The 25,694-nt window shown below is 45.6% G+C and overlaps 2 long non-coding RNA genes across 2 annotated transcripts in view; one reads left to right on the forward strand and one right to left on the reverse strand.

Moving 5' to 3' along the window:
• Positions 1 to 7,617, reverse strand: part of LOC309352895 — a 553,927-nt gene extending 546,310 nt beyond the window's left edge. Inside the window, exon 1 of the long non-coding RNA XR_014161455.1 lies at positions 7,410 to 7,617. This is a non-coding gene — a long non-coding RNA (uncharacterized lncRNA). The remainder of the gene's footprint in view (positions 1 to 7,409) is intronic.
• The window catches only part of LOC309352913, a 911,067-nt gene that overhangs the window by 852,754 nt on the left and 32,619 nt on the right, over positions 1 to 25,694 (forward strand). The gene's annotated exons all lie outside the window — the stretch shown is intronic.

Here is a 25,694-nt window from a genome sequence, read left to right on the forward strand (position 1 = left end):
GCCACAATTGTGGCATCACTGGTGAAATACACCACTTGTGCTGGTCCTGTGGGTTACCCGAGAGGCAAGGTCCAAGTCCAGTCCGTGGTCAAAGGTACAACGTGGAGGCAGTCCGTAGTAGCTGAGGCTGGGTGCAGGGCAGGGAGTCGGGTGAAGTCAGGAACAGGCTTGCTAGCAGGGAGCCAGGGCGGGTCAGGAGCTCAGGCATGAAAGCAGGACAGGGTTCAGGCAGGAACTAGCAACCAACAATGTTGCTCCTGCAACTTGGGACTGGGGCTGGCCGGCTTTTATCTGCCCTGAGGTATAGGGCGACCCCGATCCTCTGGTGACTCGCCTCTCTTGGCCTGGAGGCGAGCACTCCTCCTGCGGGAACTTAGTTCCCTCCGCCTCTCTGCCCTGAGCCTCTGCAGCTCAGGAGAGGCTGGAGGGTTACTGGACCCAGAGGCAACCTCAGCTTCCTCTGACGGGGCTGAGAGTGGAGCACCTTCAGGCAATGGGTCCTCCATCACCTCAGGAGCCAGAGCAGACTCAGCTGGTGCCTGCACCTGAGGATCCAGCACAAATTTCAGCATATCAGTCAAAGAAAACCACAGTTCCATAGGACAGCAGGTACCACGGTGCAAAAGGAACATTAGAAAACAGGGCAGAAATTCTAGTGTATAATCAGGAAAGCTAATGCAATATGCCTCATATCTGAATGCAATATAACTAAATACAAAACTAGCACTACATTTCTAACTGCGGTACTCTGAGAAACTAGATACTTCCCCTGGTTTCACAGCTCAGCCTCACAACGAACTATTGATGGTTGCTCTAGTTTCGTGGCTGCTAGTATCATGAGCCTAAGCTGACGGTCAAAGCTTTATTTTATGTAGGTCTGTGAAATTTCCCCAAATATCCAGTGATGGGAATTGAAGCTTAAAAAACGACCCTTTGTTTTCCCTTTGTGTTTTGTTTGTTAGATTTTACATTATTGCATTGTTTATTCCCTTCCTGCTGCAACTGTGATAGTCTTGGGCGAGAGAGGTAGAGGGAATAGCTTGGCCTTTGAAGGAAGGCAGTTGTTGCAGGTAATTGTTGAAATATCAAGGGTATTGCGTCCTCCATTACTTAAACTTTCATTTGTGGCTTCCATGGTTTTGAAGAATGTTTATGACTGACAATCCTTTCTTTACGGCTCTATCCTTCAAGCTCCGTCTGATACCATGGAGAATGACTGCATGAGTGCTTGATAAAATGTCAAGATGCCATTATTTCCAGGAGAGTGTTTGGGAGCAATGAGGTCCCCTTCAATTTATCTCAACCAGCTGACTTTAAGGCTCTGGGATTTCACTTCCTGGGCCACTGGCACAGACGCACAGAAAAGAAGACTTTCCGTTGCCTGATGCACCTGCTGCTATTGTGGTGCAGGTGGATAATAACCAACAGCATTTGCTTTGGATTTCAGGTAACAATATTTGGGTTTTTAATTAATTGCCCATGTGAACAAGAGTTTGTGCATGATAATAACCACATTTTAACACACTTGAAATGCCAATGGCTAAGAAAGGAAGAAGAAGAAGAAGAAGAAGAAGAAGAAGAAGAAGAAGAAGAAGAGGAGGAGGAGGAGGAGGAGGAGGAGGAGGAGATAAACAGGCAAGGCAGGTGATAAGAAATGAGTGCGCAGAAGAGTGGAAGAGATAGATTTGCATGGCGCCCCAGCAAATCTTCAAGTGCAATCTCAATATTTTTGCCAATCTTGTCCCCCACCCCACCCCACTGAGTTGGTATCATGTTTGGGGAGCGCACAGAGAATGAACAATTTGTTTTTGGGGTGGGAAGCCACCATGAATTATTTCCCAGGGCAATTAAAGCAGCGGAGTCTGGTCCATTTGGGTAAATTACAGTCTGACCCCAGTTGGTTAGACTTGAGCATGGTGGTGATAATGCCAAGGTTGCAGGTTTGATCCATGTACAGCACAGCTGCATTTTCCTGCATTGCGGGGGTTGGACTAGATGGGCATCAGGGTCCCTTCCAACTCCACAATTTGATGATGATTGATGATGATGATTTTATTATTTGATCCCCACCCATCTGACTGGGTTGTCCCAGCCACTCTGGGCAGCTTCCAACAAATATTAAAGCATAAAGAAATACCAAACATTAAAAGCTTCAAGATAGAGGACTCCTTCACATGACTTCCAAAAGTTGCATCTTTATCTCTTTGACACCTGACAGGAGGGTGTTCCACAGGGTGTGCTGAGAAGACCCTCTGCCTGATCTCCTGTAACTTCACTTCTCACCGTGAGGGAACCTACAGAAGGCTCTTGGAACTGGACAATAGGGGGGTAGAGATGCACTTGCAGGTATACAGTGTATTCCCACATCCCAATATATTGACTCAGATAGATTGTAGATCAGGCCGTACATCACCTTCTCCCAAAGGACCACAGAGGTTCCGAACATTATTTGGAATCTGATCCTCTTCAGCCTTTTACTCCACAAATACAACACTGTCTGAAGCTCTAGATGCGTATCCAGCCTCCCACCTCAAAATGCTTTCAAAACCAAGTAACTTAACTAAAAAATCTCTTATGTGAACAAAGGTTGGGGGTGGTGTGTGGGGGGGGGGAGAGAGAGAAGGAAGGGGAATGGAGGATGAAAAAGCACTTACCTGGTCAACATTATTTCATAAGATGCCAGGATATAAATCAAGAATGGGTCGACCTTCAGAGAAATTTCAGACTTATTTACAGTAGGATGCACTGATCACTTTATCTACCCATAGCTCTGTTTCCCTCCCCCCTTCCCTTGGCGACTCATAAGTAATGTGGTCCACACAACCCCCGTGTAAATAGACCCAATATTTCAAGGAAGGTCATGGTATATACTCCTTTCCTCTCTTATGAATATATGATGGTGTACTGCAGGCCTGCTACAGCATCTGTCTTCATGAGCAAGGAGCTCGGTTGTGTGACTCCTAATGCTGGTAGGCATGGCTAGTGGTCTCCGGAAGAGAATGAAGTATGGGCCAGGAACGTGTCTCGAGAGCCTCGTACCCTGGAGACCGAGATAGAGGAAGCTCTGCTGCAAAATTGGGGAAAACGGAACAGAAACAAAATGGCAACTTCAGAGCAGAAGGAGGGGAACTGCAGGCCAGATGCCATCCTCTGAGCCACAGCTGCACCCAACCCTTTAAAAGTTGTTTTTGCCTGGTTTAAATATGTAATTGTTCTCCGATAATGACTCTCGCTTGCCTGGATGGAGACAGCGACAGAGGGTATGCTACTGCCACCCAGGATGGGCTTTTGGGTGGCGAGGCATGCAGGGAGCCCGCTGTGCCCCTGGGTCAGAACTGACCCAGGAGTGGAGCTGAAGTCCACCACAAACTTGACATGAGCCAACAGTGTGACGCGGCAGCTAAAAAAGCCAATGCAATTCTGGGCTGCATCAATAAGAGTATTGCATCTAGATCAAGGGAAGTAATAGTGCCACTGTATTCTGCTCTGGTCAGACCTCACTTGGAGTACTGTGTCCAGTTCTGGGCACCACAGTTCAAGAAGGACACTGACAAACTGGAACGGGTCCAGAGGAGGGCAACCAAAATGGTCAAAGGCCTGGAAACGATGCCTTATGAAGAAAGGCTAAGGGAGCTGGGCATGTTTAGCCTGGAGAAGAGGAGGTTAAGGGGTGATATGATAGCCATGTTCAAATATATAAAAGGAGAAAGGTTGTTTTCTGCTGCTCCAGAGAAGTGGACACGGAGCAATGGTTCCAAACTACAAGAAAAAAGGTTCCACCTAAACATTAGGAAGAACTTCCTGACAGTAAGAGCTGCCCGACAGTGGAATTTGCTGCCAAGGAGTGCGGTGGAGTCTCCTTTGGAAGTCTTTAAGCAGAGGCTTGACAACCATATGTCAGGAGTGCTCTGATGGTGTTTCCTGCTTGGCAGGGGGTTGGACTCGATGGCCCTTGTGGTCTCTTCCAGCTCTATGATTCTATGATTCTATGATTCTAAGTCTGGCGCAAGAAAGCTGCCTCAGCAGGTTCCTCATGCGCCATGGCCCAGGAGAGTGGACAGCAATGTTGTTGCCAATTCCCCTCTCTCCACCCCTGGCCCAGGTCAGGCTTGACCCACGGGTGAAACTGCAGCTGGTGGCATTGGGCCATCGTATGTGGAAGCTGTCTCTGGAGCTGCCTTGTGCTATCAGAGCCAGGCTCCAATGAGAGAGTCTGGTGTGGAGGACCTGGTTGTGCCCCTAAAAAAATGTGCCTGGGGCCACGGTCCCCCCAGCCCCTCATGCTATGCCATGGATAGAGGATGGAAAGGGGTGTGCATAACAACAACAACAACAACAACAACAACAACAACAACAACAACACCACAACAACAATTTATTATTTCTACCCCGCCTATTTGGCTGGGTTTCTCCAGCCACTCTGGGCGGCTTCCAACAGAAGGTTAAAAATACAATAAAACATCAAACATTAAAAACTTCCCTAAACAGGGCTGCCTTCAGATGTCTCCTAAAAGGATTGGAGTATTTGGGGCCTTTGGACTTGGAAGAAGTGTGAAGCAAGGCTTGGAATACTTTATGGGCCCTACCTTTAATAATGGAAATCTGGCAGACTTGCTAAGAAGGAATATGATCATCGTTGGGTTGGAGCCCCTCTGAGAACTGTTTTTTAATACCAAAGATTATCAAGAAGATCGGCAGACGGGACATGAAGAAGAGTTAAGAGCCTCGGATTTAAGATCTCCAGGTTGATGGACTGTTGGAGGTTGATGGAACTGTTGGTAGGGGCCGAGACCGGGGAGGGGAGACGGTGGAAGAAAATTGGGAATTTAAAATGTATATATTGAGATTTTTTAAAAAATAAATAAATAATGGAAAATGGAAAAATCGTGGAATGAAATTTTTATAACCCTAGGGAAAATGTCTTAAGAGAATAAGTTCAAATGTATCAGTTTTAATAAGAAATAAGATTAAATAAAGTAAAAATGGATGGATAATTGGTGAAAGAGAGAATGAAAAATTACAGGATATCAAGATAAATTATTAGGATAAAAACAAGATGAAGGATTTGCTGAAATACCTATTTGAACTAGAATATAAAGAGGGGAGGTGTGATGAAGTCAAGGAAATAAGTTAAAGAAAGGAAAATATGTAAAGGTTTGACTTGTTCTTTTTTCTTTTTGACTTTTTGACTGTATGTATTTTTAACTTTTTTTTCCTGTTTTTGCTCTTTTACTTTTTCCTGGATGTGATTTGCTTTTATGTACTGTTTTCTTTTCTTTTTTGATTCTTTTTGTAACCTTTAAAATTTGAATAAATATTATTAAAAAAACACACAAAAAAACAGATGTCTCCTAAAAGTCAGATTGTTCTTTATTTCCTTGACATCTGATGGGAGGCCGTTCCACAGGGCGGGCACCACTACAGAGAAGGCCCTCTGCCTGCTTCCCTGCAACCTCACTTCTTACAGTGAGGGAACTGCCAGAAGGCCGTTGGCGCTGGACCTCAGTGTCTGAGCTGAACAATGGAGGCAGAGACGCTCCTTCAGGTATACTGGGCTGAGGCTGTTTAGGGCTTTAAAGGTCAGCACCAACACTTTGAATTGTGCTCGGAAACATACTTGGAAACGTACTAGTCTACTGTACAAAGGCAAGTTGGCGTTTGTTGTTTGACCCAGTTTTACCTCTGTCCCTGTTCTTCACAGGCATGTGGTCCCCCAGATTTTGGGGGGGGGGCGGTGAGAAAGGTTCCCAAGCCCTGCTTGAAAAAAATTGTTTTTTTAAAAACTGGAAAGACTTCCCTGTGTGGTAGAGAATGACTTGTTCACGCATGCTTTTCCATGCGTCATTGGTGCTTTTTATTGTTTGATTGTTGTTTTCCCACCTTTCTTCGAAGGAGATTGTCAACTCGAACCTCCTAGGGTGTGGGGAAATCTGCAGTCAAAATGACAATTATATTTGCTAAATAAGCATATGAAGGGCTCACAGAGTCCCTGCATTCTCACAGAAGACAGGTCTCTCCTTTCCTTTCAAGCCAGCCATGTAAGCAAACACACCTGGTTGGGCTTTCTTTAGAGCCCAGACTCCATTTTGGAAACTAATTTGGTTTAATTTTGTAACTAATAAGTATTTTTGCCTACATACTACTTTGATATGTTTGCTGCCTGCATTGAATGTGAGTAAACCTTTTTATTTTTACTAAAACGTGTGGTTTATTCTTGGCATCAGGGACAAACACGGGAAAGGTCAGCAGACAGCAAATAAACAGGGACAGGAGGTGTAATTGCCTAATTCCTAAGTTGCAAAAGTTTTTTTTTTTCCTACTCTGCTTAAAAGGGCTTCATAGCTTGATTACTGTCTCACACACATTCAACATGAGTTTTAAATTTTAGTTTATAAATTTAATCCTCAATCTATCTCCATCCTCAAGGAGTAAACCCCAGTAGATTCAATTCCCTTCCTTTTGAGAAACATAGATTGTATCATGCTACACAGTATTTGACCCTGCCCTTACTCCAGCCCGGGGATATACGTAGTTTGCATGGAGTTTTCTGAGCTTGGGCTCAGAACAACGCACACAATTTTCGCTCCTCTTCCAGAAAAATGAATGGAGAAGCCATGATGGGCAATGGAGCCAAACGCAGACTCTGGAGCACATCCAGCAAGAACATATCACCAGTTCAAAATGCTGGCCCACAGCCATGATGTCAGGCTTCGGGGAATCAGCTTCCTCCCCCCATGGCAGCAGATAAGAAGATCAAAGAAAGGAACATCTTACCAGTTAGAAACTTTACACAGCGAGAGAACAAAGAACACATCTCCTAGAAATGGCAGTGCTCCCAATTAAGGACAACACCCCCTTCTGTCCCTATTAATCTACATCACTCCTACGTCTTGTAATCTGATCTTGTACCCTCTGCGCTTTCTGTTGTGACACTTTCTGAGCTCTTCTTGACCTTGGGCTGAGCGGAGGAATGCTGTCCAGAGACTGCGAATCTGTTAACCCTCTCTCTTCCAGTGTTTCTTCTCCTAGCTGTTTCCCATCCAGTGTTTCCCGTTTCCCAGCTTCTGCCTTCTGAACTATGCCCCTCTGCAAACCACTGTTCCGAATCTATACTGTCCTCCTGCTCCTGGGAAGATGCAAGAGCAGAAGCGGGGGGTGGGGGTGGGGGCTGCCACCATCCCTCCTCAGTGCAACCCTCCTCAGCACAGTCCTGTATGTTGGGATGCGTCCGGGGAACAGGGGCAACTCCCAGGCCCCCAGCTGGCTCCAGCCCTCCGGCCAGCAGCTGAACAAATTCCGGTTCCCTTGGAACAGCATCAATCAGCGACTCATAGCTTCAGAAGCCTTCAGAAACTTGACCACGCTCTAATCAGCAGAGTGCATAACTCTTCACAATGGAAGTGGCGGACAGAGGCATATGTAAGCATATTTACAGCATTTTATTCAGCAGCAGGACAAAGGAAAAACCTGTCTGCTTCCCTTCGTGTCCAAGCAAACAGCAGGATAGGCAAAAGCTGTATACAACGGAAGTTCCCAGCAGACTGTGCTGGAAGTAAACAGACATGTGACATACAACAACTCCACATGCCTGTTCTAAAGGTGGAACGGAACTACATCCTAACATCGGACACATGAACTTCAAGGGCATGTACAGAAGCAGACTGCATCTGCTCCCCCATTCCTGCAGCCCCACTTCTGGAGCTTCACCTGTGTCAGGAGCTGGCAGGCTGCCGGCTTAGATAAACAGCGCGCAGTTGTGGTAATTACAAGAAGAATTATTGTATATAGTCATTAGCCTCAGAGCCGCTCCCACTAGCGACTATCCATCACAATTCAGTTGAAGCACCTGAGCTATCATTGCATCTCCAACAGGAAACACGAAAACGTCCGCTGCTCTTCCTTTTTGATTGACGCCTCTCTTTGACCTTTGTTCTTCTACGAGCCCTTGGACTTTCAGGGTCAACTCCCACCCCTTCCTCTGCCGAAGATTCTCCCCTCCCCCGAGATGTGACTAATGGCCGCTCTCCAGAGGGTTGGCCTCTGTCCACCCTGCTCTCACTGTACTGATAAGGTACCCTCTCTCCTCCTTCGGGAAAGGGGGGCTCTAGCCCACTCCTTTCGGCTGGCTGAGAGAAAGGCACGTCTCTCTCTCTCCCCCTTCTGAATAACTGCCCCCTCCCCGACTGCTCCTCTGGAGTCCAGAACAACCTGGGTCTGAAATGGGCTGGAGTGAATGGGGGGGTGGGGACAATTCTTTCAAAATGGCAACCCTCCAAAAATGCCGTTGCGACCCCAGAGCTGCTCAGAATGTATTGGAAATGCCACACTTAGCCGAATGATTAAAGCCTACATCATGCAAATCCACCCAGGCTTTGATGGCTGTTGATAGAAGACAGTTAGCTGTAGGCAGTATCAATCCCTGCCTGTATCTGCTTGAGGACTGTGCCTGCAAGGCCAGAGAGATGCAAATACCCTTGTCGTATGCTATCCATCAATCCGAGAAGCATGTACTTTGTAGCCACCCCCGGCAACAGAGAATCAATATGTATGAATTTTTGTCACTCAGCTGGTATTTATCTTTGAGGGAGTGAAGACAAACACCAGGGCCGTAACTCCAACGCTCAGCATCCGAGCCCGGGTCAGAGTTGCGAGATGGCGTTAGCATCGCTAAGGGAAAGCAGGTTGGCAGCTGGCAAGGAGAGGGGTCAGGTGCTGTTGACTAGCTGGAGGTAAAGGGGGAGAGGAGGGGGGAAGATCAAAGGTGAGCCGGGCGCCTGGAGGGATGGAGCCGGTGACCTGGAGGTGAGGAAGTGGGAGGGAAACCCTCTTCAAAGCAAAGATTCGTGTCCAGGAGTGGCACACATGACCTCTGGAGTGTCAGCAAGTTTTTTTCTTTCTTTTCCCTGAAAAAAATGGCAACAACCTAAAGGCAAGCACTTCAGGAAGAAAATGGCTGAGTTCATGGAAAGGATGCGAAGATAGTTTGGTGGAAGAGTTTTCAGGTGCAAATCCCAATGATGCTCAAAGCATCGAGGTAAATTCTGTAGGACTGGGGACAGGGAGCAAGTATACAGCAACTGTTCTGAAATCTGCCCCCTCCCCCTGGTTTCTCAGACATTTTCTTTTCCTGCAAAATAGACTTTCATTTTCCTGCCTTGTTCTCAGGGCACTGAATAATAAAATTCTGCTTGGTGTTTGAGCTTATCTTATTTTTGCAAAGTGGCAAATTTTGCAAATTTTTGCAAAGTGGCAAATTTTGCAAATTTTTGCAAAGTGGCAAAGAGTGGATTTGTCCATTGAGTTTTCTTGGCAGGGATACTGGAGTGGCTTGCCGGTTCCTGCTCCAGGTTTTGAATTATGCTTTTGAATTATGGTGCCCCATGGACTGCAAGAAGATTAAACTTATCCATTCTGAAGGAAATCAGCCCTGGGTGCTCACTGGAAGGACAGATCGTGAAGCTGAGGCTACAATACTTTGGCCACCCCATGAGAAGAGAAGACTCCCTGGAAAAGACTCTGATGTTGGGAAAGATGGAGGGCACAAGGAGAAGGGGATGACAGAGGACGAGATGGTTGGACAGTGTTCTCAAAGCTACCAGCATGAGTTTGACCAAACTGCAGGAGGAAGGGGAAGACAGGAGTGCCTGGCGTGCTCTGATCCATGGGGTCACGAAGAGTCGGACACGACTAAATGACTAAACAACAACAACAAAAGAGTGGCTCATGTGCTTTCCTTCCCTAGTAAACATATTTTCTAGCATTTTTCTACCATTCTCCTATACTTTGCCTCCCCAGTCAGAGGAAGTGAATGCCAGTTGCTGGAAACCACAGGAGCTCAGATTGTGCTCAAAGCATTCAGTTGGCCTCTTGTGAGAACAGGGTGCTGGACTACAGAAGATGGGCCACTGGTCTGATGCAGCAGGCTCTTCTTTTGTTCTTATGCAGCCTCCCTGGGTGCTTTCAGATCTGGAAAAGCCCCATAGGAGCAGCTCCTTCATGAAGTCTCCCCCTGGGCTTTAAGTGAAGCTGGAGCACCCAGGAGGGCTGCAGGGTGCAGATGGCTGGTGAGATGGTTTGTAGAATGAGAGAAAAGACACAAGCACCCCAGGGCCAAAAGTAAGGTAAGCAAGACATAAATCTTCCATGCCACCTATGAGAACTAAAAAAGAAGAGTCTCCCTTTGAGTAGTTCTGTGAGGGAAATAGCAGTATCCTAACAATATTCAGCACCCTTAACAAACGTCAGCTCCCACAGTTTTGGGGGGAAGCCATGGGTGTTCAAAGTCGAATTAACCACTTTAGGATACAGTAATTGGAAAAAATGGAGTAAGAATATAGGTTGTTTTGTTTTTTTTAACTATCTAGCTAGAGCTGCAAACAAGGTGTTGGGCTGAATGGACCTTTACTCTGAACTAGCCAGGTTCTCTGCATTCTTAATTGCGCAGAGCTGATTCCTCAGCACACCTAAGTTTTCTGCTGCCCGCTTCCGACTCACAGAGTGGAACGGCTGCCCTCTTCAAGTATTTTAAAAGGCATAATGATTTTTGCTCCCCTTTCCCCAGTAGAGAGTACATTCATCCAGGCAGATATGATTTAAATATAAAGGAGAAGTTTACTAGAATAGAATTTAAGAATATTAAGAAGGGATTTGGTTCTGAGAGAAATATTAGCAGCGGAGACATGGATAAGGATTTTGAAGGAATTTAATTAAAATTTAATCTTCTTTCTAATTAAATTTCCTTTTAATTAAACTTAGAATTAAATTTGCTTTGTTTAATTGGAGGAATTTAAAAAGTATTACCTTGGAGTGTCAATCAATTATTTTAAATATATATTTAAAAGTTGACTTTGGTTCACCCGGTTTAGAAGATGAGATCCCACATTGATTTTATTTTATTTTTTTTAAGGGAGGGAAAAGGAAGAAAATTAAAAAATGTATATTTCTCCATTTTGTAATTACTCTTCCTTCCGTTTACCTTCCCAGCTCAGTGAACAAAAATGTGTTTTGCCCTCGTTTATTGACCAAATTCTGCAAGGTATTTAAAATTATGTGTGGTATAGAGAGGGAGAAGTTTTGCTTTCTCTTTCACAATAATAGAATTAGGGGTCATCCAGTGTAGTTGAAGGTTGGAAGACTGAGAACAGACAAAAGAAAGCCCTTATTCACACAGCTCATAGTCTATGGAACTCACACCCACAAGATGTGCTGATGGACACTGTCAGGGAACTGCCATCGGAGAGTCAGGTGGTGGAAGGGCTCAAGGAGGCTAGGAGACCCTCGGATGTTGAGGAAGGAACCAGCAGGGGGAGAGGGAGAGTTCCTGCAGAAACTCAGTCGGAGGAATGGCTCCAAGATACTTCCAGTGAGCACAGCGGGGAGGTCTCAGGACCTCCGCTGGGGACGCCTACTCCGCGCAGGAAACTGTCATGCAGAGAATCCAGAAGGAGAGTTTCCGTTAAGGAACTCTTATGTTGGCGTAAATTCCGGAAGCGCCCACTGACGGATTCTGCCAGCGATTGAGGTAGCCATGCACCCATGGCTCCGCGGACTGGGAGAGTTTAGAAACTGATTGCAGAGCCTGGAGGGCTTAAACGCTTACGCACGAGTAGCCCCCTAATCCCATAACAGACACTACCAATTTAGATGACTTTAAAAGAGAGATTAGATAAATTCATGGAGGATAAAGCTACCAGTGCCTGCTAGACGTGATGGCTATGTTCTAATATATGTCTACCATCAGAGGTTGAATGTCTCTTCTGGGGGAGAATGCTGTTGAGATGATCCTGTAGGCTCTTCTAATGTTCTGGTTACCCTGGCTTGCTGGACTCTATACAGACTAGGAGCCTGTAGCAGCTGGGTGGGCTGCTTCTCCTTTAACTCATCCTTGCACTCATTTTGGCCCTGTCTCCCACTGTGCGACTGAATTCTCCCCCACCCTTTGGTTTGAGAACTCCCAATACAGGCAACAGAAATCCCAGGCTTACAGATTCCACTTGTCCTCCATTCTTTCCTTCTACCTAAATCCAGGAGAGTTAATTTTTTGCTTCTGCTGTCTAGACTTCTGCATCTCCAATCTCCTTTTCCTCCTCCTTTAATCTGCCTTCTTTCCTACACTACAGACTCACAGATGAAGGAGATTAAAGCGCTCCTTCCCCTTTAACAAACACCTAATGGAATCTTGCTTTCCTCAGTCTCTTGCTGCTGCCTTCAGTACTCCCATCTCTTCACTCTGGTTCATATCCTCTTGCTTGCAGTCTGGGACTGTCTAAGGCAGTGATGGCTAAACTTGGCCCTCCAGCTGTTTTGGGACTGTTTTGGGACTACAACTCCCATCATCCCTAGCTAACAGGACCAGTGGTCAGGGATGATGGGAGCTGTAGTCCCGAAACAGCTGGAGGGCCAAGTTTGGCCATCAATGGTCTAAGGTTTGTAGATACTGTATGGCAGATCTTCAGCCTTTGGTCCCCAGGTGTTCTTGCACGCACATCATCCCTAACCATTTCCTGTGCTGGGCAAGGATGATGGGCGTTGTAGTCCAACAGCATCTGGGGACCAAAAGTTGAACAAGCCTGAGTCTGACCCTCGGGATGCCTGGCTGCCATTCCCTGCTCCCTAGTATCTGCCACCTGAGGCAGCTGCCTTAGTCTGCCTGATGGTAGAACTGGCTCTGTCTGGCTCACATGGGTCTGTGTTTGCATGGGGGCAAGGAACCACAGCTACTTCCTAAATCAGGGGTCAGCAACCTAAGGCCCATGAGTCACAAGTGGCCCATGGGGGTTGCTTAACCGGCCCCTGAGCCACCCCCAAACTGAGCCACCCACTCAGTGAGTCCCTCCATGCTCCTCTAAACCGGCGTGGCATGGTGTGTGGACTCGCTTCCATGGCACCGGAAATCACGTCTGCGCAGACACAGATGCCAGAAATTGCCTCTGCACAGACTCAGATCCCGGAAACTGCGGGCGCAAGCACCCAAGTGCCTGCGCTATCCAGCCCATGGAGGGATGAACCTGCCCAGGCAAAGTAAACCTTGCCAACGTCTGTCCTAAATGATCAAAAATATTCTTTTGGAGCCAGATCTGCTCATCTACTTCCTGTACCTGGGTCTTGCCCAAGCCTGCACTTTTTATATAAAAAGTTACTAATGGCACAAATGGCATCTTCTCATGTTTGTCCTGAACTCTGCCTACAGAAAGAAAGTGGTCTAATAATAATAATAATAATAATAATAATAATAATAATAATAATAATAATAATAGGACTTGAATAATAGGACTTAGGGCTGAATAAAGTCCTCTGTATTTTGTTATATTAACTGTCAGCTGAAGGAGGCAGAAGATGCAGGCCATTTCTTCCCCTTTAATCGGTGAAATCAGCCTCCCCTGCGATCTAACCTCGGTCATTGCTTATTAGAGATTTCAGGCACCAGGATGGCCTCTTTGCACTTGAATATATTTTCATAAGAAAAGCTCCGGCCCCACGTGCAAGGATTAAATGAGGGCGGCGTAGATCTTCTATGCAAATTTTTGACACCTCTGCATTCATAATTTATGGCGAGTTGTTACAAAGGTAAATAGATTTTTATTTACCGTGGTTCCCCCCACCTCCCCACCAGCTGGGAGCCCTCTCATTTGTTTTCCATCCCATCTTAGGCGTGAAGCTAAATAAATAATTAGACTCTCTCTCTCTTTTTTTGTGGCACGCTATGTCTTTTCTTACCCGTGTGCGGTATAAGTTACATGTCTCAGGGTGGAGACATGTGTAACATTTAAAGCAGGCATCCCCCAACCTCGTCCCTCCAGCTGTTTTGGGACTACAGTTCCCATCATCCCTGACCACTGGTCTTGTTAGCTAGGGATGATGGACCAGAGCACGCCAGGCACTCCTGTCTTCCACTGCCTCCCGCAGTTTGGTTAAACTCAGTAGTCCAACCATCTCGTCCTCTGTCGTCCCCTTCTCCTTGGGCCCTCCATCTTTCCCAACATCGGGGTCTTTTCCAGGAAGTCTTCTCTTCTCATGAGGTGGCCAAAGTATTGGAGCCTCAGCTTCAGGATCTTAGCTACGATGGACCATGAAAATTAGCAGGTCTCTTAAACCTTTTAGGAATTTATCTGATTTGATCAAGGAACAGCTGAATGTCTTAAACAAGAACTAGCCAAAGCTAAGACAGCTCTTGCTGAAGCACACTTGGAAAAAGACTCCATGCTTCATCAAATTTTCAAAGCAAATTAAAGCAGCCCCGCAGTAGCTTGAATGCACCAGGCCCAAGCAGCAATCCATTAACCATGTAGTATGGACTCCCAAGATGCTTATCAATTATATGATAAATGTAGGACCCAAATCTCTCAGGCTCCTTCCTTTTGTGGAGAAATTGGTTTCTTAAAGGGTCAACGCTCTGTCCTGAAGATGGGCACTCCTTCATTTTTTAAAAAAAATAATATTTATTAACAATTTAAACACTACAAAAAATAAAAACAATACAATACAACACAAAACACTACCCAACACATTTAAACTAATAAAAAAACAACAACAATTTAAAACACATCAGATAGTTTCAGTATCATATCTTTCATTCACTTATTTCCGCGACCTCCTCACACCACCCTTTTTGTATTCCACTTCTATTAACTGTTTCAGCAATTTCTTTCCATCTTTTTTCTGTTTTCTATCCTATAATTATCTTAACACATTCTAACCTTATTTTTTCCTTTGATACTCTATTAATCTATTTATACTTAATTCCTTATAACATTTCTACTAAAGCCATATAACTTCATTCCAACATTTTTCTAACATTCATTAATTTTGCAGTATTTCCGTAAATAATCTTTAAACTTTTTCCAGTCTTCTTCCACCGACTCTTCTCCCTGGTCTTGGATCCTGCCAGTCATTTCCGCCAGTTCCATATAGTCCATCAACTTCATCTACCATTCTTCCCGGGTGGGTAAATTTTGTGTCTTCCAATACTTTGCGATGAGTATTCTTGCTGCTGTTGTTGCATACATGAAAAATGTTCTATCCTTCTTTGGCACCAATTGGCCGACCATGCCCAGGAGAAAGGCCTCTGGTTTCTTCAGGAAGGTATATTTGCATACCTTTTTCATTTCGTTATAAATCATCTCCCAGAAAGTCTTAATCCTTGGGCATGTCCACCAAAGGTGAAAGAATGTACCTTCAATCTCATTACATTTCCAACATTTATTATCGGGCAAATGGTAAATTTTTGCAAGCTTGACTGATGTCATGTACCACCTATAAATCATTTTCATTAAGTTTTCTCTTAGGGCATTGCATGCCGTAAATTTCATACCTGTGGTCCATAACCATCATTATGTTATGTCCAACATCTTGTGCCCATTTAATCATAACTGATTTCACTATTTCACCCTAAGTGTTCCATTTCAACAGCAAGTTATACATTCTTGACAAATTCTTGATAATTGAGTCTAACAATTCTGTTTCCAATTTTGATTTTTCCACCTGGAAGCCAACTTTTTGTCCAAATTGTATGCCTCCATTATTTGATAATAATGGAGCCAGTCTCGCACTTTATTTTTCAATTTCTCAAAACTCTGCAATTTTATTCTGTCTCTGTCTTGTTCCAAAAGATGGGAGCTCCTTCACGGCCTTCTGCCTGGTGCACTCCTTTGATTCATGACCGGAGAGGTACTTTGGGAGGTATTTGGTTCCTGGGTCTCAGGGGAAGCCAGCTTTGAGGGTCCTTACTCTGGGTCTAGAGATGCGGGTGGTGCTGTGGTCTAAACCACTGAGCCTAGGGCTCGCTGATCAGAAGGTTGGTGGTTTGAATCCCCGCGACGGGGTGAGCTCCCATTGCTCAGTCCCTGCTCCTGCAAACCTAGCATGTCAAAGTGCAAGTAGATAAATAGGTACTGCTCTGGCGGGAAGGTAAACGGTGTTTCCGTGCGCTGCTCTGGTTCACCAGAAGCAGCTTAGTCATGCTGGCCACATGACCCGGAAGCTGTATGCCAGCTCCCTTGGCCAGTAAAGCGAGATGAGCGCCACAAACCCAGAGTCGTCCACGACTGGACCTAATGGTCAGGGGTCCCATTACCTTTACCTTTACTCTGGGTCTACAGACCCCATTGCTCTGGGAGGTTTGGGGTCCTGCCTGTGTCAGCCTCATTCTCAGTGACCTCCTGATTTCCAGAGGAAGGTGCAGACCCCCTGAATCTGATCTGACTACTTATAGCAGGTGACTTGGCAGCCTCCAACTGTCTATCTCGATCACTGCTGGACCCTGGAGTCACACCAACAGGGCCTCTGTTAATTGCCAAAGCAAATTCAATTAGGGCTGCACTAATTTGGACACGCCAGGCCCAAACACCAATCCATTAGTGTAATGGCCCACAAAAGCTTAACTTCAAAATTTTATGTAGGGGGTGTATCAAGCCGTCGGACCTCCTCCATCGCCAGAAAGGAGACAGCTCTGCAAGACACAGCCAACTACCATTTTCTTTGGGTGGTGCAGCAAGTCTCCCTCCTCCCATCAACACGCTGAGACTCCAACTTTCCTCTATCAAATGTTGAAGACCCTGATTTCCCAAACCTCCTTTGAGAGGTCTTCACACAGTTCCTCAGCACAAGTGAAGCTCAGAACAAGGAACCACCACAGAACTTGTCCCAACAAGCAACTAAAGAAGCCTTTTCTTCTTCTTCCTCCTCTAATATCTCTCATCGTTTTGCTATGGAAGGAGAAGAAAAATAACTTGCAACTTCAGCACCTAATTCCATAAAATTATCTGTCAAAAGTTGATATTTAATTCCCTAAGCTTGCATTTCTTTTGTAAGATCTTGGAACATTAGGCTACATTTACCATTAAATACTTGCTTTTTCTTTTCTTGTATATGTCAGAAATTTATCTCTATTACACACAAAGTGGAAAGGGGGAAAAAATCTTTAAACTGCTCCAACAGAGGCTAGTTCAAACCCAAGGCTTCCTGCTGTCTTCACAGAATATTCTCCACAGAATGGGGCAACCCAGACTCCTGATGCTGCATTTATGTGCACGAATAACTTTATGCAGGCTAAGAAACTTTATTCTTTTTTGCTGAGTTCCAGTGGAACTTGAAGTTGAAATACTTCTCTTCCGCCTAAGTCTGCTTCAAAATGGAGGCGGGAGGGTTAGATACAGAAAGTTTCCCATCCAGTTGGCATGACTGCCTACGGCAGTGAACATTTTTCAACCAGCAAAAAGCATACATTGTGGACCGCCTTCTGGGGGCAATAGTGGGTGGAGCCAGTGGCGTAGCATGGGGGGTGCAGGGGGGGGCGGCCGCACCAGGCACAACATCTGGGGGTTAGGGTTAGGGGGCGCAAATCCACGGGTTAGGGGGCGCAAATCCACGGGTTAGGCGGCGCAAATTACTTGCCTTGCCCCGGGTGCTGACAACCCAGGCTACGCCACTGGGTGGAGCAAAAAGTGAGATGTTTACCTCTGGACAGTAGACCACTTTCTGCACATACCAATACACCTGTCTCATAGGAATACAGAAAGCTGTCTTACGCAAAGTCAAACAATTGGTCCACCAATCTCAGGACTGCTTACACTGACTGGCAGTAGCTGTCAGGGATTTCAGACAGGAACATTTTGAAGATGTTAAGGGTTGAACATGGGACCTTCTGCAAGTGCTGTGTTACAGAGCTATGTATCTTCTTCATCATCCATCCATCCATCTACTGGTAGATGAAGGTGGGGGCAGGGGGAGCAGTCTGCCCCAGGTGCCATCCGGGGGGGTGACATTGTGGCCGACCCCACCCCTGGGGATGCTCAGCACTCACTGTGCCCCCCGGATGCTCGGCTCGCACTGCGCACCCCCAGGACGCTCACTGCGCATGCCCCTGGACATGCACCACTCACCGCGTAGCCCCTCAAAGCGTGCCACACCCCCCCCTCAGGTGGCGTGCCACGCCTCCTGGGATGCGCACCAGCCACGCCCCTGAAAAAATTCAAAACACAAACAGTGAAACCCCCAGGCGGCTGATACATTGGGTATACATAATCCATAATAACATATTCCAGTCAACCATATGTACAATTTTATATACGTTAATGCTCCTCCATCCACAAGGTTTATTTAACTTTTATCATTTTAATTGCCCCAAATTGTTCAAACCTACCCAAATAATTCAGTATCTTCTCAAACCAATCCTCCTCTTTCTCACTGACCTTAAACCCTTTCATTCTGTGTATCTTCACAGTCTGAAATTATAACATTATTCAGTTTTTTCCTCCACTGGTTCACCCTTAACTCTTCTGCATTTTTCCAGTTACTCACTATAACCTGTCTGGCTGCAGTTACCATCAATTTTACCCTTTCACATTCCTCTTAACTTGGTGCTACTCAGACTAATAAGAACCATTAATTTAGATATTCCCATATTTCCCAATATTTCTATACCAATCTGTTTCCAAAATTCATTAACTAACGGACAGTCCCACCACATATGACTGTACGTTCCCATCACTTCACGTTTCCTCCAACAATTCCTCCATCCATTCAATCAAAATCCCAGGATACAATCTCAGCAAGGCCAAAACACTTGAAGATTGATGGAAGGCCAGTGAAAGGAATTCCAAGAGGACTAGAGGGCCACATTCAGCCACATGGCCTAAGCTCAGGCCACTCCGCAGGACTATGAGTTCCCAACTTTGCCTCTTTCTCATTGTAGGAATAGACAGAGAACAATGTCAGTTTCATACAAATTTACTCAAAAGTTCGTTCCCCAAAAGTTCATTGGTCAGATCTAGCAGGGGTCTTCTTCGATTAACTGCACTGACTTCACCAGTTTACTCCCAAACCCAATTTAAGGTGCTAGAAGGGACTGTGGGAGTAAAATTCCCTTTGGGGGTTCAGTATGAAGGCTTACACCAGATTTGCAGTTTGTCAGATTTCTTTCCCTAACACATGTTAGAGCATCCCATTAGCACATACCCTTATAAAGGAAAAAAAAAACAAAAAACCTCCCCCTGGCTGTATATTCTCTAGCCAGCCACTTTCTGCCACCAGAACACATCACCACTTCTTCAACCACCCACAGTCTTTAAAAACACTTACTCAACCCTAGTTTTTTGCTATATGTGCAGAGTCCTCCTTGCACCTTATGTGGAAATGGGTTTTTCTACTCTGTTAGCATCAGAAGAATTGATGCTTTTGAATTATGGTGCTGGAGGAGACTCTTGAGAGTCCTGTGGACAGCAAGAAGATTAAACGTATCCATTCTTAAGGAAATCAACCCTGAGTGCTCACTGGAAGGACAGATCCAGAAGCTGAGGCTCCAATACTTTGGCCACCTCATGAGAAGAGAAGACTCTCTGAAAAAGACCCTGATGTTGGGAAAGATGGAGGGCACAAGGAGAAGGGGACGACAGAGGATGAGATGGTTGGACAGTGTTCTCAAAGCTACAAACATGAGTCTGACCAAACTGCGGGAGGCAGTGGAAGACAGGAGTGCCTGGCGTGCTCTGGTCCATGGGGTTACGAAGAGTCGGACACGACTAAACAACAACAACAGCATCAGGCCCTGCCTTAACTGGTTGTCAACAGTTTTGTGGTCAGACCACACTCTTGTGTGGTGACACTGGCCTTGCTGATAATGGGTATTGTGGAATTTCTCCCTCAGAAGTTACCTTTAAAGTCAAGGTCTGCAATCTAGTGTGGGGGGGAAAAAACATGGCTGCCCACGAAAAGGTGGCCCCTGGAAGCAGACAGGCAAATCCCTCCAAGGTCATCTTTATAGCCTGGTCCATCATTATGAGGGAGAAGATCACTCTCAAGGGACCTTTCAGATCTGGAGCTTGAGTGGAATTAAACTGAGGAGAATGGTATGATGTAGCCAGTGAATTGCCCTGCGGTCAAACGGAAGGCCTATTACTATTTTTTAACAAGATCCACAGTCAAAACCTTGGGCCCACATCTGCCCTTGGAATATACGAATATTGTAAGCACCTCTCTCTGTTCTTTTGGCATTGCTTCACCTCAGAGGAGACTTCTGAAGGGGCGGGGAAGGAGAGAGATTGATTTAAATGGAAATACATTCAAATAAATGGATTTTTGGTTTGAAGGTTGTTCCTGAGCAGACTTTCCTGTGTGGGTAAAAGGCCCATTTGAAAGTATGATGCCTGATCTGCAGGGGCAACGCTGTATCTTAATTTCTTCTCATTTCAGAGGGTATTTTTATATAAAGTTTATTGAAATGTTATGCAAAGCAGGGGCTGCTAGCTGTAAGACAAGACAGGGAGGGAATTGCAAAGATTTGATGGTTTTTTAGGAGCTATGTGATGGCGAGGCTTATGATTTCTTCATGTTTGCGGCCAATATTTCATTTCCCAACTGGAACCGCATGAGCGGATCTGCTTCATATCAGACTTAAGCCCGCAACCACAGCCGCCTTCTTCAGAGAGGAAATAATAACCTCACTCAAGATGAACTTGGATGTGACATTTCACCAAAGGTCTTATCAGGAACGTCCTGGTTTCCCTTGCACATGCACACCCTAGCAAACTGAATGTTGGTTCAGTCAGGGGCGTATCATGGTTTGCTGGTGCCCGGGGCGGGACAAATGGCCTGTTCCCCCTGTGGACTGGGCAGCGGTCAAGCCCTTCACCATCTAATCAAGGGAGTCTCTCTTTGCAAACTAGCCCCGACCTGGGAGCAGAGAAACGTGAAGCCAGGAGCGCCACTGTGTTGCCTCGCCCTCTGGTCCTTCAAGCAAGGCATTCTGGGAAATGCATGTGGCTCTGGTGGTACTTTCCCACCTTCTTCTTCCTCCTTCCCTCCTCAGTGGGTGACCTCACCCCCTCTCTCAGCCAGCCCAGGGAATGAGAGAGGTGTTCATGGTGAGTTCTGGCACTTCTTTTTCTAGAAAAATAGCACTGGGTGTACTATGGGGTCTTCTGCTGCAGCCGCCACATAATTTCTATTCTCAACCTGAGGTAAAGTTCTTAACCTGAGGTACTACTTCTGGGTTAGTGGAGTCTGTAAACTGAAGTGTTTGTAACCTGAGGTACCACTGTATTTATTTATTTACCAATCAATGTACATCTTTCTTTTCAACAGCTTCATTGTTCCCAAGGTAAGGGTGACATTGGAATAAATTATACAGCACTAAAAGTGAAAATTAAAAAAAAAAAGCCATGTTTCAGTTCATATAAATAAATGCAAATTAGGTGGCTTCTCATCAAAACAGAAGGGGGAAGAAATCAAATTCCTCCCTCATGTTCATGTATTTTTAAACCATATTCCAGTAGTGTGGGGATGGACAGCAAGACAACAAAAATGGATGTTGCAAGCCCTTTATGGTCACCAAGAATCTCAAGGGAAGGCTGGAAGGATGAACACCCACCATGTATTCCACAATGGCCTGAGGACCTAGCTGCCCTCACTGTGCTTTAGCACAACTCTGATGAATACCAGCTTCCTGTGGGTGCCTTCCAGGACATTTGGATAGCTTGTAGTGATGTTGTGGTTAGACTGTTGGACTAGGACTCAAATCCTCACAGGGTTGTTGTGGGGGGCGGGGGGGCGGAGGGAACCACGTACACCACCTTGAGTGGCTTAGAGAAGAAGATTGGATATAAATGTAATAAATAAATAAAGATAGCTGTGTTATTGTAAATTATGTGAGCTAATGGGTCCTTCCTTCCTTCCTTCCTTCCTTCCTTCCTTCCTTCCTTCCTTCCTTCCTGTCAGGGAACTGCCATCGGAGCCAGAGGCAGAGGGGAGGCTCCAGAGGGATGCCGGAGAGGGTCCCAGTAGGGAGAGAGGCAGCCCATCCGCTGGGGAAGGAAATCAGCGTAGCACCAGTGGAGGAGGGGGGCAGATGGGGGAATCAGAGAGAAGGCTCCTGGACTCCTCGCCGGAGACCAGCGGGGAGAGCACGGGTCCTCTGCTGCCCACACCCTCCCTGCGCAGAAGACTTCTGCGCAGGGAGAGTAGGAGGAGACTGGGCGTCAAAGAACTTCTTTGCTGGAAGAAGTTCAAGAAATGCCCACTGACGGATTCTGCCAGCGATTGAGGCAGCAACGGATGGGTGGCTGTCCGGACAGAAAGGGTTCACCCAGGCAACCCAGCCAGGTGTGGCACCAACTTACGCACGAGCAACCCCCCTAGAACCATTACACTTCCTTCCTTCCTTCCTTCCTTCCTTCCTTCCTTCCTTCCTTCCTTCCTCTCTGCCTCCCTTCCTTTCTTCCTTCTGTTCTGTGGTATAGTGGTTAAGAGCAGTGAACTCATAATCTGGTGAACTGGTTTTGCTTCCCTGCTCCTCCACATGCAGCTGCTGGGTGACCTTTGGCTAGTCACACTTCTCTGAAGTCTCTCAGCCTCACTCACCTCACAGAGTGTTTGTTGTGGGGGAGGAAGGGAAAGGAGCTTGTTAGCTGCTTTGAGACTCCTTTTGGGGGGGGGGTGAAAGGAAGGATATCAAGTCCAAACTCCTCCTCCTCCTCCTCCTCCTCCTCCTCCTCCTTCTCCTTCTCCTCCTCCTTCTCTCCCCCTCTCCCTCTCCTTCCTTCCTTTCCTTGTTAAATTGTTATTTTTAAAAACCAATTAAAAAGGCAAACAAAACCAAATTTCTCCATCCAACTAGAATCTAGGTTTCTCCACCTTTCCTTTCCTTTCGGTATTGTTTTTTGTTATAGGACACAGGGAATCCACAGACGCAGCTGGTTTTAGCATGCAAGAGGCACCAAGCAGAGTGAACATGTAGGCAAGTCAAAGACAATCGCATCCGGCAAAGGCCGACAGCTTGGGCTTCCCATTAATAGCCTCAGCATGTCACTGAGTAAGACCCGGAGGCAACGCTGCTGCCAACATGACTTGCCTGAGGAGCTTGCCAGAGACCAGATGATGCTCTGTGTGTATGTGTGTGTGAGAGAGAATATATATATAGATACATACCCCACAATATTTCTTTTCCTATTTGGCAGCCAATATCATCTTCTTCTTCTTTTTTTAAAAAGAAAGCATACAGAAGGGGGAAAGAAGTCAAGAACGCTGCTGTTGATTCAAGGCTTAATTCCTACCAGCAAGCAACCCCAGAATATATATATTTTTAAATAAAATACCAGAGGATTTAGGGAGAAATGATAAAGATGAGTGGCTCAGAGAATCCACCAAGTTCCTTTTTCTTCTTCTTTCCTGCTGAGTAACCTCAGTCCATACCCCACACACTTAAAATTCTGGAGCCGTGCTTGGAGGGGAGGGAATGAGCAGTGCCTAAATCATGCTCGGACACATTTCCCACATGCCTGAGGGCTTTTCACACTCCTGATTTAAGATTGTATGTTCCTAGGGGGCAGAGATACGCAAGGCACTTTTGAAGAACTGGCTGCTGGTTCATATAGTGTATTAACACCCGTTTGCACTGCAAAGTTTTTACCACATCCGACTCTGGTTTCTATACATTAACAGCTGACAAACAATACAGATTTATGTGTGTTTTAATTGCTGGTCTTGCCTATCTTATCGTAAGTATCATATGCTTTAATGTTGAGTGTTAACAAAATGAAGTATTTACTTCTTTTTACGGAATTCTGTAGAGCCCTGTATATATGCATGGTGACATAAGAATGCATAATACTCTAGTTATAAGGGCTGCTAGCAGATACAGTGGTGCCTCACAAGACGAAATTAATTCGTTCCGCGAGTTGCTTCGTCTTGCGATTTTTTCGTCTTGCGGAGCGTGGATTCCCCGGGTATTAACGGCTTTAAGAAAAAGGAAGCAAACCCACAAGACATTTTCGTCTTGTGAAGCAAGCCCATAGGGAAATTCGTCTTGCGAAGCACCTTGAGAAACGGAAAACCCTTTCGTCTAGCGAGTTTTTCGTCTTGTGAGGCATTTGTCTTGCGGGGCACCACTGTACTTGCTCCAATAGTATTTGAATTTTACAATTCCGTTTCTCCAGCATGGTTTCCTAATTGGAGCTTCGTAAGACACAATCCATATTTCACTGAAATTCCAGAGGAGAATTTCGAACACATCCCCTGGGGAAAGCTGAACTCCTAAAATGTTGAAAGAACAAGTTTGGTTTATTTCTCTGACCTTTCTTTAAGTGTTAAAATTGTACAGTGGTGCACAACTTTTTATGTACGGTGACCAGAACTCTAAATGGCACTTGCAACATCTCCCTCAGAAGCAAAATGGTGAATATGCACTATTATTATTATTATTATTATTATTATTATTATTATTATTTTAAAAAAAGTTTTTTAAAAGTGCAAATAACTCATGTGGTTAATCTCTCCTATCCCAACATTTGTATGTCCAGATTTTTGAGCAGAATTTAACTAGAATGGAACCAACCAGATGCCAAAATCTTGGAGATACCCTCTCCTGACTGGTTTAACAACCAGTCCCCATTCCCAGAGATTTATGGTTATCTGAGGAGGAATTAAGTCTCTGTAACAGAAATTCCTCCTTTGTTTTGGACATACAGGTTCCCCTTACTTTCTAAGTTTGTGCAACTCAGCTTGCAGAATAGAGGATTTGCATGGGGTTAAAACAAACTAGTGAGGAGCCTCCAGATTCCCAGACTGCCCCTGCTCTGTGTGGACTTCTCTCTGTGTCTCATTATTGTTTAGGCCGATACAACCTGTTTACAACTTCTTCCTCATGCTTCTCTCTCAGACCTCAACATCAAAGGTCATCTTTAAGGATGCTCTGAGAGAACAAAACCTGGCTCCTTGTGTCTTTACTAGATGACTTAGTCTAAATAACTTGTTTTCTTTTATTTCCTACAAGTGCCTCTCTGCATGTAATTGTGACTGGTAGAGTCATAGAATCGTAGAATCATAGGAGGAACGCGGGTAGTGATGTGGTTTAAACTACTGAGCCTCTTGGGCTTGCCGATCAGAAGGTTGGCAGTTCGAATCCACACAACAGAGTGAGCTCCCGTTGCTCTGTCCCAGTTCCTGCCAACCTAGCAATTTGAAAGCACACCAGTGCAAGTAGATAAATAGGTACCACTATGACAGGAAGGTAAACGGTGTTTCCGTGCACTCTGGTTTCTCTCACAGTGTTACGTTGCCCCAGTAGTGGTTTAGTCCTGCTGGCCACATTATTCGGAAAGCTATCTGTGGACAAACGCCAGCTCCCTCAGCCTGAAAGCGAGATGAGTACCACAACTCCATAGTTGCCTTTGACTGGACTTAACCGTCCAGGGGTCCTTTAGCTTTTTTTACCTAGAATCATAGGATTGCAGAGTTGGAAGGAACCCCAATGCAATGCCCAACCCCCTGGAATGCAGGAATCTCAACTAAAGCATCCGCTGCACATGGCCATCCAACCTCTGCTTACAAACCTCCAAAGAAGGAGAGTCCATTCTCTAACCAAAGTCTCCAACCGTTTGCTCTCTAACCAAGATTCACAAGCCATATGCTGCTTGCTCTGTATATTAAAGAGTTTAGATGTTGTTGTTTAGTCGTTTAGTCGTGTCCGACTCTTCGTGACCCCATGGTCCAGAGCACGCCAGGCACTCCTTTCTTCCATTGCCTCCCACAGCAAGGTCAAACTCATGTTAGTAGCCTCGAGAACACTGTCCAGCCATCTCATCCTCTGTCGTCCCCTTCTCCTTGTGCCCTCCATCTTTCCCAACATCAGGGACTTTTCCAGGGAGTCTTCTCTTCTCATGAGGTGGCCAAAGTATTGGAGCCTCAGCTTCAGGATCTGTCCT

The sequence above is a fragment of the Podarcis erhardii genome, assembly GCF_964252035.2.
Source record: "Podarcis erhardii genome assembly, chromosome: 11".
NCBI classification, from domain to species: Eukaryota; Metazoa; Chordata; class Lepidosauria; order Squamata; family Lacertidae; genus Podarcis; species Podarcis erhardii.